Below are 13,003 nucleotides of genomic sequence, written 5' to 3'. Positions count from 1 at the left end.
GTCATATATCATCTGTCATTGGTATCCCATACCAGTATCCCTCCATTGCCATTGTTGAAACACTCTGTGATCCAGAACTCCCCGAAATTTGAAGCCCAATATAATGTCATGGTCCCTTACTAGGGAATGGCATATAGCGATGAGTTTAAAGGATAGATAAAGAACTTGGATAAAGTTAGATAAAGAACTTAGATAAAGAATGTTGACTTGAAAAAATTCCACATCCTATTTTTTTTTTCCCCCCCCCCCCAATTATTCAGCTTTTCTTCACAGGAGTCCTAGACCACAGCAATGTATATATATAATATACAGCACTCCCACACATCCACCAGAAAACCTTTTCCCTTCCACAGTGATACTCTTACGCCCTATTCATATCATATTTACTTAAAGTGATGTACAGAGTCTGAGACATTAGCTTTCTAACAAGGTGACATCTGTATTTACATTATGGTGCATACTTTAGGATACACAGTTCTTTACATTTTTAGTTATCCTATGTTTTACATTATGGTTTACATTATCAGTCTGTCATCTCCTATATGTTATGGTGTAATATTACATGTTTTATATCCATCCTTGTGTACTCTCAAGAAACTCCTCTCTTACCCCCCATTTACTTTGGTTCCACACATTTAACGTCCATTTTCCCTTCCACCTTAGTGCCCTCAGTGATAGCCAACCTCCGTTTCCTGAGGAGCCACTTCCAGAGATAGATGGAATAGTGTTCAGGGCCTAACTTGCTCAACTGCCCCAATGCCCTGGGAGCCACCCTTTCTCTCGAGGGATACAGTTCCCTCTATTGGATGGCATTAGTCCTCCCCAGGATGTGGGTCCACCCCCACTCTCACTACTTGGGTTTCTACCCCATGGTGTCACCCACTCTGGCAGAATGAGTATTTAGACATTCCCCAGGAGCCCGTCCTGCATCAGACCCTCCCCTCCGAGCATTCTAAACAGGTAACCCTCTTTATTATATTTTGATATGATTTTCTCGGCATTTTACTCTCCACCAACACCTGACCCTCTCCTGGTTCGTATGCTACCCCTCCCTCCCCCCACTTTTGGGCAACGTTACCCACCCGTCCCTCCCCAGCCACCCTCAAACCCGCAAAGCCCCAAGCAAAGGCAACCCCTTGCCCCCCTTTTATCTCTTCTTTGTGTTCATACTTACCACCATCTCGTCTTAAATTCCACCCCTGCAGACATCGGCTCATATCCTTCCTCCACCCTCCGATTTCCTGCAAGCCTATCGTTCAGTCTCTTGCTATCTAGGGCAGCTTGTTTATTTCATATCATTGAGGTCATGTAGTATTTGTCCTTCAATGTCTGGGTTGCTTCACTCAACATAAGGTTCTCAAGATTCATCCATGTTATCACATGTGTTTGTAGTGTGTTTGTTCTTACAGCCGAGTAGTATTCCATTGTGTGTATATACCACATTTTATTGATCCACTCGTCTGTTGATGGGCATTTGGGTTGATTCCAACTTTTGGCAATAGTGAACAATGCTGCTATGAACATTGGTGTACATATATTGGTTTGTGTTCTTGTTTTCAGTTCTGCTGGGTATATTCCCAGCAGTGGTATTGCTGGGTCATATGGCAAATCTTTGGCTAGTTTTTTGAGAAACCGCCATACTGTTCTCCAGAATGGTTGGATCCTTCTGCATTCCCACCAGCAGTGGATGAGTGTTCCCCTTCCTTCACATCCTCTCCAGCACTTGTATTCTTCTGTTTTTTTCATAGCTGCCAATCTTATGGGTGTAAGATGGTATCTCATTGTGGTTTTGATTTGCATTTCCCTGATAGCTAGAGATTTGGAACATTTTTTCATGTGCTTTCTTGCCATTTGTATTTCTTCTTCGGAGAAGTGTCTGTTTAAGTCTTTTTCCCATTTTTTAAATGGATTGTTTATCTTTTTATTTACAAGATGTAGGAGTTCTTTATATATGCAAGTTATAAGTTTCTTATCAGATATATGATTGCCAAATATTTTCTCCCACTGTGTGGGCTCCCTTTTTACTTTCTTGACAAACTCCTTTGAGGTGCAGAAGGCTTTAATTTTGAGGAAGTCCCATTTATCTATTAGTTCTTTTGCTGCTCGTGCTTTTGGTGAGATATTCATAAATCCATTACCTATTACAAGGTCCTGTAGATGTTTCCCTACACTGCTTTCTAAGGTTTTTATGGTCTTGGCTTTTATATTTAGGTCTTTGATCCATCTTGAGTTGATCTTTGTATAAGGTGTGAGATGGTAATCCTCTTTCATTCTTCTACATATGGCTATCCAGTTCTCCAGACACCATTTGTTGAATAGGCCACTCTCTCCCAGTTGAGAGGGTTTGGTGGCTTTATCGAATATTATGTGGTTGTATATGTGTGGTTCTATATCAGAGCTTTCAATTCGATTCCATTGGTCTATATGTCTCTCCTTATGCCAATACCATGCTGTTTTCACCACCGTAGCTTTATAGTATGTTTTGAAGTCAGGTAGTGTGATTCCTCCAATTTCGTTTTTCTTTTTCAGTATGTCTTTGGCTATTCGGGGTCTCTTTCCTTTCCAAATAAATTTCATAGTTAGTTTTTCTAATTCCTTAAAGAAGGCTGCATTGATTTTTATTGGGATTGCATTGAATGTGTAGATCAATTTTGGTAGGATAGACATCTTAATAATGTTCAGTCTTCCTATCCATGAACAAGGAATAGTCTTCCATTTATTTAGGTCTTCTTTGATTTCCTTGAACAATCTTGTATAGTTCTCAGTGTATAAGTTCTTTACCTCTTTAGTTAAATTTATTCCTAAGTATTTGATTTTTTTATTTACTATTGTGAATGGTATTTGTTTCTTGATTTCCTCCTGATCTTGCTCATTATTGGTGTACAGAAATGCTACTGATTTTTGCGCATTGATCTTATAACCTGCGACTTTACTAAACTCATTTATGAGTTCTAGAATCTTCGTTGTAGATCTCTCAGGGTTTTCTATGTATAGGATCATGTCATCTGCAAATAATGAAATTTTGACTTCTTCCTTTCCAATTTGAATGCCTTTTATTTCTGGTTCTTGCCTCAGTGCTCGAGCAAGTACTTCTAAGACAATGTTAAATAGGAGCGGCGACAGTGGGCATCCTTGTCTTGTTCCTGAGTTTAGAGGGAAGGAGTCTAGGATTTCTCCATTGTAAACAATATTGGCTTTAGGTTTTTCATATATACTCTTTATCATGTTCAAAAAATTTCCTTGTATTCCAATCATTTGGAGTGTTTTTATCAAGAAAGGGTGCTGTATTTTGTCAAATGCTTTTTCTGCATCAATAGATATAATCATGTGATTTTTTTCCTTCAATCTGTTTATATGGTGTATTACGTGATTGATTTTCTTATGTTGAACCATCCTTGCATACCTGGGATGAATCCCACTTGGTCGTGGTGTATAATTCGTTTAATGTGTTGTTGAATACGATTAGCAAGTATTTTGTTAAGTATTTTTGCGTCTAGGTTCATTAGAGAAATTGGTCTGTAATTTTCCTTTCTTGTGATGTCTTTGTTTGGCTTTGGTACTAGGGTAATGTTGGCATCATAGAAGGAGTTGGGTAATGTTCTTTCTGTTTCGATGGTTTGGAATAGTTTCAGCAGGATTGGTGTCAGTTCTTTCCGGAATGTTTTATAGAATTCACCTGTGAAGCCATCTGGCCCTGGGCTCTTCTTAGTTGGGAGATTTTTAATAACTGATTCTATCTCTCTGCTTGTGATTGGTTTGTTAAGATCATCAATTTCTTCTTTTGTCAATATGGGCTGTTTATGTGTTTCTAGGAATTTGTCCATTTCCTCTAGATTGTCATTTTTGTTGGAATATAGTTTTTCAAAATATCCTCTTATGATAGTCTTTATTTCTGTGGGGTCAGTGGTGATATCGCCTTTCTCATTTCTTATTTTGTGTATTTGCATCTTCTCTCTTTTTTTCTTTGTTAGTGTTGCTAAAGGTTTGTCAATTTTGTTAATCTTCTCAAAAAACCAGCTCTTGGTCTTGTTTATCTGTTCAAGTGCTTTCTTATTTTCTATTTCATTTAGTTCTGCTCTTATCTTTGTTATTTCCTTCCTTCTTCTTCCTGTTGGGTTACTTTGTTGTTGTTTTTCTAATTCCTTCAAATGTGCAGTTAGTTCTTCAATTTTTGCTCTTTCTTCTTTTTTGATATATGAATTTATGGCTATAAACTTCCCTCTCAGTACTGCTTTTGCTGCATCCCATAAATTTTGGTATGTTGTGTTATCATTATCATTTGTTTCAAGGTAGTCATTGATTTCTTTTGAGATTTCCTCTTTGACCCACTGTTTTTCTAAGAGTGTGTTGTTTAATTTCCAAATCGTGGTGTGAAATCTGGGCTTCTTTCCCTTGCAAATCTCCAGCTTGACTCCACTGTGGTCAGAGATAATGTTTTGTATGATTTCAATCTTTCTGAATTCGTTCAGCCTTTCTTTGTGGCCTAGCATATGATCTATCTTGGAGAATGATCCATGTGCACTTGAGAAAAATGTATATCCTGCTGTGTTTGGGTGTAGCGATCTATATATGTCTATTAGATCGAGCTCCTCTAATATACTATTCAGATGTTTTGTGTCTTTGGTGATTCTCTTTTGAGATGTTCTGTCCAGAATTGATAGTGGTGTATTAAAATCCCCCACTATAATTGTAGATGTATCTATTCTTTCACTTAGTTTTTCCAGCGTTTGCCTGACGTATTTAGAGGCACCCTTGTTAGGGGCATAGATATTTATGATTGTTCGATCTTCTTGACAGATTTTCCCTTTGACTAAAATGTAGTATCCTTCTTTGTCTCTCACAATTGTTTCACATTTAAAGTCTATTTTGTCTGATATTAATATAGCTACTCCTGCCTTTTTTTGGTTATTGTTAGCTTGTATGATTGTTTTCCAGCCTTTCACTTTCAATCTCCATGCGTCTCTGGGTCTAAGATGTGTCTCTTGTAGACAGCATATGGATGGGTCATATTTCCTTATCCAGTGTCCCAGTCTGAATCTTTTGATAGGTGAGTTTAATCCATTGACATTCAGTGTTATTACTATCAAGGAATTATTTGTGTTAGCCATATTTTGATTGGATTTGTGTTTGTCATATTTTGTTTGTATATTTTTTTTTGTCTTTTTTGTTGTTGTTGTTGGTCTTATACTCTCCTCCAACTTTGCCTTTCCTGTTTTTTCCTTTCTTCCTGCAGAACTCCCTTTAGAATTTCTTGAAGGGGAGGTTTCTTGTTGGTATACTCTTTCAGTTTCTGTTTGTCTGCGAATATTTTGAACTCTCCATCATGTTTGAATGCTAGTTTAGCTGGGTAGAGTATTCTTGGTTGGAAATTTTTTTCCTTTAGTACCTTGACTATATCATACCACTGTCTTCTTGCCTCCATGGTTTCAGAAGAGAAATCAGCACTTAATCTAATTGAGCTTCCCTTGTATGTGATGGTTTTCTTTTCTCTTGCTGCTTTTAGGATCTTCTCTTTGTCTTGAGCATTGGATAATTTGACAAGTATATGTCTTGGGGTGGGCCTGTTGGGGTTTATGACTTGTGGAGTGCGCTGTGCTTCTTGGATATGTACATCTGTCTCTTTCAGTAGATTTGGGAAGTTTTCAGTCATTATTTCCTGCAACACTCTTTCTGACCCCTTTCCCTTCTCTTCACCTTCTGGAATGCCTATAATACGTATGTTTGAGCGTTTTGCATTGTCATTCAGGTCCCTAAATCCTAATTGGATTTTTTCTATCTTCTTATTGACCCCTTCTACTATCTGTTTGATTTCTGATGTACTGTCTTCCACATCACTAATTCTCTGCTCTGTCTCTTCTAGTCTGCTGATATTTGCTGCAAGTGTATTTTTGATTTCTTGAACTGTGGTGTTCATTCCCATCATATCTGTTATGTTTTTGCGTATGTCTGCAATTTCCCCTCCAAGTGATGTCTTCATGTTGTTAACCTCTTTCATTACTGCATCAAATTTGTCAGTGATAAATGTTCTGAGATCTTTCATTGCTTGTGCCAAGTTTTGCTCCCCTTCGTGATTATTGGTTTGTTGATTGGATTCAGCCATGTTTTCCTGATTACTGGTTTGGTTCGTAGATTTTTGTTGCTTTCTGGTCATCTCTTTATTTTGACGAATTTAATCAGTTCCTTAGCTTCTTTGTCTGCTCTTGGAGGTTAATTAGTTGTTATTTTTGCACAGGTGTTATATCTTCTCTTTGTCACTTTTTTCTTCTTATTCTAGTTACTTGTTGTTGGTTAAGTTCACTTTAGAGGAAAGTATTAGTGTTGGGGAAAGGCAATTGTGTAAGCAAGGGAAAAGTGTAAAGTTGTATTGGTGATGTATGTTAATAAAGCAGGAATATGAGATCTGGAAGGATGGAGGTTAGATTCATGTAGATTGTATAGAGTTATAGCTGTAGGTAGAGTACCTTTTATGAAGTTGATGACTGAATTTGGGAGGAATATGGTATGAACTACACAGCTATTGTTTTCATGAGAGAGGGAAAAAGAAAAGAAAGGTAATAGTTTCAAGAGTGGATAATAGACAGAAAACAGAACAAAGGTATTAGAAATTAAGAGTTAGACACTTTGTGGATCAAAGAACGGGAGGTGGGGGGTGGAATATAGGAGAGACAGTAGATGATAGTGGATATCAAGATGCAGGGGAAGGGGGATAGTGTAGGTAGCCTAAATCAGTTCACACAGAAATGAGGCAGTGGAGGATGGGAAAACCCAGCAAATGTGAGGTGTTCCCTGTAGCACCTATTGTATACTTGAATTAAAGTAAAAATAAGTGGAAGATGAGGGACAAGAGGGAAAGAGAATACCGAAAAAAAAACAAAAACAAAAAAAAAAACAAACTAATTATAATAGAGAAAAAAGAAAGGCAAGAAGAAAGGAAGAAAAAAAAAAAGAGGATGGGCAAACGGTGGGGAACGGATAGGGAGAAGAGAGATACAGGTACACACGTGTCACAATTGCAACACTATCTAAAACAACAACTTCCCCCCGCTTTGCCCTAAAACCCCCCCGTCTGTCTGCCCAAATGGGTCTGCAAGCACCTCCCTTCCCACAAACCCCCAATAGGCCGCCCAGGGCCCACGAACTCCCCAGTACTGCAGATGCTCAAAAAAAAAAAAAAATTTAAGTAAAATTAAAAAACAAACAAACAAACAAACAAACAAACAAACAAAAAAAAACAAAAAAAAACAGAAACCCCTCCGCAGGCCCGGCTCCGCCCGCCGCGGAGGCTTGGACCGGCTCTGCCCGGCTCCTCACGCCGCCTTGGCCTGGCCTGGCTCCGCCCAGCTCCGCTCGCTACAGCGGCCCAGCCGGCTCCGGCATCCACCTCCCGCCACCGCGGCCTGGACCGGCCCTGCCCGGCTCCGTACCCGCCGCGGCCTGCACCGGCCCCGCCCGGCCCCAAGCGCTACCGCGGCCCGCAGCCGGGGCCTGCACCGGCCCCGCCCGGCCCCAAGCGCTACCGCGGCCCGCAGCGGGGGCCTGCACCGGCCCCGCCCGGCCCCAAGCGCTACTGCGGCCCGCAGCCGGGGCCTGCACCGGCCCCGCCCGGCCCCAAGCGCTACCGCGGCCCGCAGCCGGGGCCTGCACCGGCCCCGCCCGGCCCCAAGCGCTACCGCGGCCCGCAGCCGGGGCCTGCACCGGCCCCGCCCGGCCCCAAGCGCTACCGCGGCCCGCAGCCGGGGCCTGCACCGGCCCCGCCCGGCCCCAAGCGCTACCGCGGCCCGCAGCCGGGGCCTGCACCGGCCCCGCCCGGCCCCAAGCGCTACCGCGGCCCGCAGCCGGGGCCTGCACCGGCCCCGCCCGGCCCCAAGCGCTACCGCGGCCCGCAGCCGGGGCCTGCACCGGCCCCGCCCGGCCCCAAGCGCTACCGCGGCCCGCAGCCGGGGCCTGCACCGGCCCCGCCCGGCCCCAAGCGCTACCGCGGCCCGCAGCCGGGGCCTGCACCGGCCCCGCCCGGCCCCAAGCGCTACCGCGGCCCGCAGCCGGGGCCTGCACCGGCCCCGCCCGGCCCCAAGCGCTACCGCGGCCCGCAGCCGGGGCCTGCACCGGCCCCGCCCGGCTCCAAGCGCTACCTCGGCCCGCAGCCGGGGCCTGCACCGGCCCCGCCCGGCTCCAAGCGCTACCGCGGCCCGCAGCCGGGGCCTGCACCGGCCCCGCCCGGCTCCAAGCGCTACCGCGGCCCGCAGCCGGGGCCTAGGATGGGTCTTAATCCTCTTACTGGAGTCCTTTATAAATTGGATAAATATGGAGAGAGAGAGACAGAGAGAAAGCCACAGAAGCAGAGAGGAACCAAAGAAGCAAAGAGAAAACCAAGGAAGCCAGAATCTGAAAGCAACAAAACTCAGAAGAGAAGGGAGAGACCAGAAGATGCTGACATGCGCCTTGCCATGTGACAGAGACGCCCAGGATCAGTGGCAGCTGGTCTTCAGAAAGAAAGCAGCACCTGATGAGGCCTTGATTTGGACATTTTTCTCAAAACTGTAAGCTTATAAACTAATAAACTCCCATTTTAAAAAGCCAACCCATTTCTGTTATATTGCATTTTGGCAGTCTGGAAGACTAAAACAGCTGCTTACACAAATACTATGAAAAGGTTTGGTTTAATCAATGGGAATTTATTTGCTTATGGTTTTGAGACTTGGAAAATATATCAGTCAAGGCATCACCAAAGTGATGCTTCCTTTCCAAAGATTGTAATGTTCTGGGCCTGAATGCGGCCAATCCTTGGTTCCTGTGTCACATCGCAAGTCACATGGCAGCATCTCCTGTTCTCTTCCATGTTCTGTTTTTAGCTTCTTGCTTCCTGTGACTTTCTCTTTCTCTGAATTCATTAGGCTCCAACATGTAAAAATAGACTTTGGTGAGGGAAGTAACTTACGCTTTATGACCTGGTATCTGTAAGCTCCTACCCCAAATAAATACCCTTGATAAAATCCAGCAGATTTCTGGTATTTTGCATCAGCAACCTTTTGGCTGGATAATACAGAATTTGGTACCGAGAGGAGGGTAATACTTTTGCAATTACCAAAATGCTGGAATGGTTTTATAAATGGGTAAGGGGAATTTTTTTTGAGGAATTGTGAAATGCTTGATAGAAAGAGCCTAAATCATTTTGAAGAGACTGTTGATAGCAATATGGATGCTAAAGAGACTTTTTATGATGCCTTAGAAGTAAATAATGAAACTATTATTGGAAACTGGAGGAAAGGCAATCTGTGTTTTAAAGTTACAGAGAACTTATCAAGATTAACTCCTGGTGTTTTATAGAAGGCAGAATTTGAAAATGGTGAGCCTGGGAATTTAACAAGAAATTTCCAAAGTAAATCTGGAGAATGTGGCTTGGCTTCTGCTTGCAGCTTATAGCAAATGCTAGATGAGAGAGATATGCTGAGGACTGTCAGGCACAAAGAAAACAGAAACTGATTCTAGAAGTTCCAAGCCTATGGAAATCAAGCTCCCAGACAATGTTACCCCATTTGGGGACTTAACTAAACTTGGAACTTGTAAATCAAGATTGAAGATGCAGTTATCTAGGAAAGACTTGTGTGAAGTCTTACTGTCTGATGGCTTGGACCCCTTCTTGCATGCTAAACCAACAAGGTTTTTGAGAGAACTGTATGAATAAAACCACTGTCAACCTGGAATAAAAAGGACTTGGAAAGGAGAAATGGAAGGAGAAATAGCTTTAAAAGGAAAACCATGGAAGCTGAGATCAGGAATTAAGACATCATTTTGGGCCAAGAGAGGAATCCCACCCATGCTTACAGAGAGGGTGAGTTTGCCCCAGCAGTTGAAGAGGGTGGGTGTTCCCATCCAATGTTTGGGGAAAGTTTTGCCACCCCAGAGTACAGTGAGGGTGAAGCACATTCCCCAAGGATTAGGGTGGTTAAGGTCAGAACCCATAGATCTGAGAGGGGTGGACATGTTCCCCATGGATTAGGGAAGGCCAGATGGTCAGCCTATTGCTCTAAGAGGGTTGAGCCTTTATGCAAAATGTTAGAGGAAATGTTGTCTTCATGTTACTTTACTAGGGGGGTTAAGACTCTAACCCAAAGATTGGGTAAGGTGTGGCAATTACCCCAACACTCTTTGATGGTGCGGTCTGGAGCTTGGTCGACACCCAGATGCTTGATGAGGGTGGAACCAAGAAAATGGTCATTGGGCAAGCATGGGGAAAGGGTGGGTTCCCATAAGGCACTAAGGAGAAGAAACCAACATTGTAAAAATTACTCTCAGACTTTGACATCTAGTGAAGCATGTCCTGCTAGTTTACTGAAATGTAGGGAATGAGAAACTCATGTTTCCCTCCCAATTTCTCCCTACTGTAATGAAAATATTTATCCTTTGTCTGTTCATTTGTGGGTTGGAAGCTGATAAATGGTTTTGTAAGTTTCAGAGATCTACAGCAGATGGGACTTTGCCCCAAGACAAACTGTATTTCTCTAAATTGATTGTGATATGATTTAGCACTTGCATTGTTACTGATTTAAGGTGTTTTTTAAAATATTGTAATATCTTTTTGGAATTCAGAGGGTAGAGTGTAGCAGTTGGATGTAGTTATGAATTCCAAAAATAGATATTGGACTATGTTTGTAAAGTGGCCTGTACCTGGGCATGATTAAATTATGATTAGGGTTTTGGTTGGGCCATGTCAGTAGGGCATTGAGTCCCTGCCCCATGGTGGATGGGGGCTCACAGATAAAAGGCACGGCAAATGACAGAGTTGGAGGCTTTTTGATGCTGGAAGGTTTTTGATGCTGAAGTCTTAAGCTGGAGCCCCAGGAAGTAAACACACAGAGGAAAGAGAAACCAGCCCCAGGAATAGAGGAAACCTGAGCCTGGAGAGAAACTAGCCCTGGTAAGAGAGGAACCCAGGAAGCCTGAACCCCTGCAGACATCAGCAGACATCTTGCTTCAACACACATAAAAACAGACTTTGGTGAGGGAAGTAACTTATGCTTTACAACCTGGTATCTGTAAGCTCCTAACCCAAATAAAAACCCTTGATAAAATCCAGCAGATTTCTGGTATTTTGCCTCAGCACCCCTTTGGCTGACTAATACACCAGCTCAAAACTCCAACATCAAAACTTCCACATCTAAACTCCAACTAACTCCTCTGCTCTGCCGTGTACTTTTAATGTACTACTGGTGTGGCCCAATCCAAGCCCTAATCATAATTTAATCACACCCAGGTACAGACCAGTTTACAAACATAATCCAATATCTAATTTTGAAATTCATAAACCGTATCAAATTGCTACCTCCATTAACTGAAGTAGCCTCATCAAAAGTCTTTGCAATGGGTTCACACCCATAAGAATGGATTAGATTTTAAGAACATGTTTTTTTTTCTGGGGTACATAGCTCCAAACCACCATAATGCATATACATTTATAATTGTATCTTCACAATAAATTAATATTTTATCATTTTTAAATGTTCCTCTTTATCTCTAGTAGTATTTTTAAAGTTCTATTTTGTCTGATATATGTGTAGCTACTCCAGCTCTATTAAGGTTGTTGTTTGCATGAATGGGAACCCAGGCGTCCCCCCTCCAAGTCGTTAGCATGTAGTTGCCTGTGCAACCTGGACATAAGTTAAAGGTTAACAACCCTCCCCAAATGGAAGAGAATATATAGATATTATCATAAGCTATAATCTTCTCAAAGCAGTGAATGTCCTTGTTAAAATCCTTCCTACAAGCCTAGTGAAAACATCACTGCACCCCATGTGTATACTTCAAGCAACCCTAGCAGGAACTCTGTTCTCGTACCATATGGAATGTCCTTGTTCTGAAACACCTTATATATCACCCCTCACTTTCTCATCTCTTTGTGGAGCACTAACTTCATTCATTCTTGGACCAGCTGCCATCAAAGAGAATCTCCTGTCCTTAAGTCCCAATAAAGCCTATGCCTGATTTAATGCCAGGTATGTTCTTTGGTCTCATGGCCTCACAAACTTGTATCCTTCGGGAGTTGGGTTGTAACTGCATGGCATATCTTTTTCCATTGTTTTACTTCCAATCTATTTGTATCTTTGAATCTGAGTATTTTTTTGAATCTGAACCTTTGAACTGCGTAGAGTTGGATCTTTTCTTCTAGTTCAAAAATCTCTACCTTTTGACTGGATGGATTATTTAATCCCTTCATATTTAATGTTCTTATTGACATGGTTGGATTTATGTCAGACATTTTGATTTAGTTTTCTGTACATCTCATACTTATTTTTCTTTCATTTCTCCTTAATACTTTGTTTTTCATTAATTGAATATATTATACTGTAACATTTTAATTTACTTTATAATTTTTAACTATAAATTTTTGTGATTTTCTTAGTGGTTGTTATGGCTCATAATATAGATCCCTGAACAGCAGTTTCTATTTTCTGTTTCACAGTTTTCTGTTTCATACATCTTATAATTTTTTTTTGTTGAAAATAATATATTATAGTAACTTTGGATATGCCCCATGGGGCTTGTTGTTGTTATTGTTTTCCTTTTTGCTTGTTTATTTGTTTAATGTTTTGTCTGGACTAGTTCAGTGAAGTCAATTTCTCCTGCATATGTAGGCTCTTGTGTTGCTCCTTAGAGAACACAGCCTGTAGTAAGTTGCACAGTCTTCCTGTGATTTTATCCAGCTCTCTTTGTCTCTTTCTCTGATCTCTCCATTAAGGTCCTGGCTGGTCTGCCTCTGTTGGTATCATACCCAGCTGTTAGCTTCTACTAATTGCTTGCAGATTGCTCTATTGTTTTCAACAACTTCCTTTTTTTTTTTTTTTTTTGTTTTGAATAGATTTTTGAGTTTTATTGAAATCTTACATGAACAAGAAATTGGAAATACAATCACATCAAAGAACAAATTGTCACGGCTTTGACGTTTAAGCCAAACAAATTTTGTAGGGCAGATTTCAAAAAAGTGTGAAGTTATAATGATGTGGGCTAT

Source organism: Dasypus novemcinctus, chromosome 2, assembly GCF_030445035.2.
Source record: "Dasypus novemcinctus isolate mDasNov1 chromosome 2, mDasNov1.1.hap2, whole genome shotgun sequence".
NCBI classification, from domain to species: domain Eukaryota; kingdom Metazoa; phylum Chordata; class Mammalia; order Cingulata; family Dasypodidae; genus Dasypus; species Dasypus novemcinctus.
Note: the sequence above shows the minus strand (reverse complement) of the source record.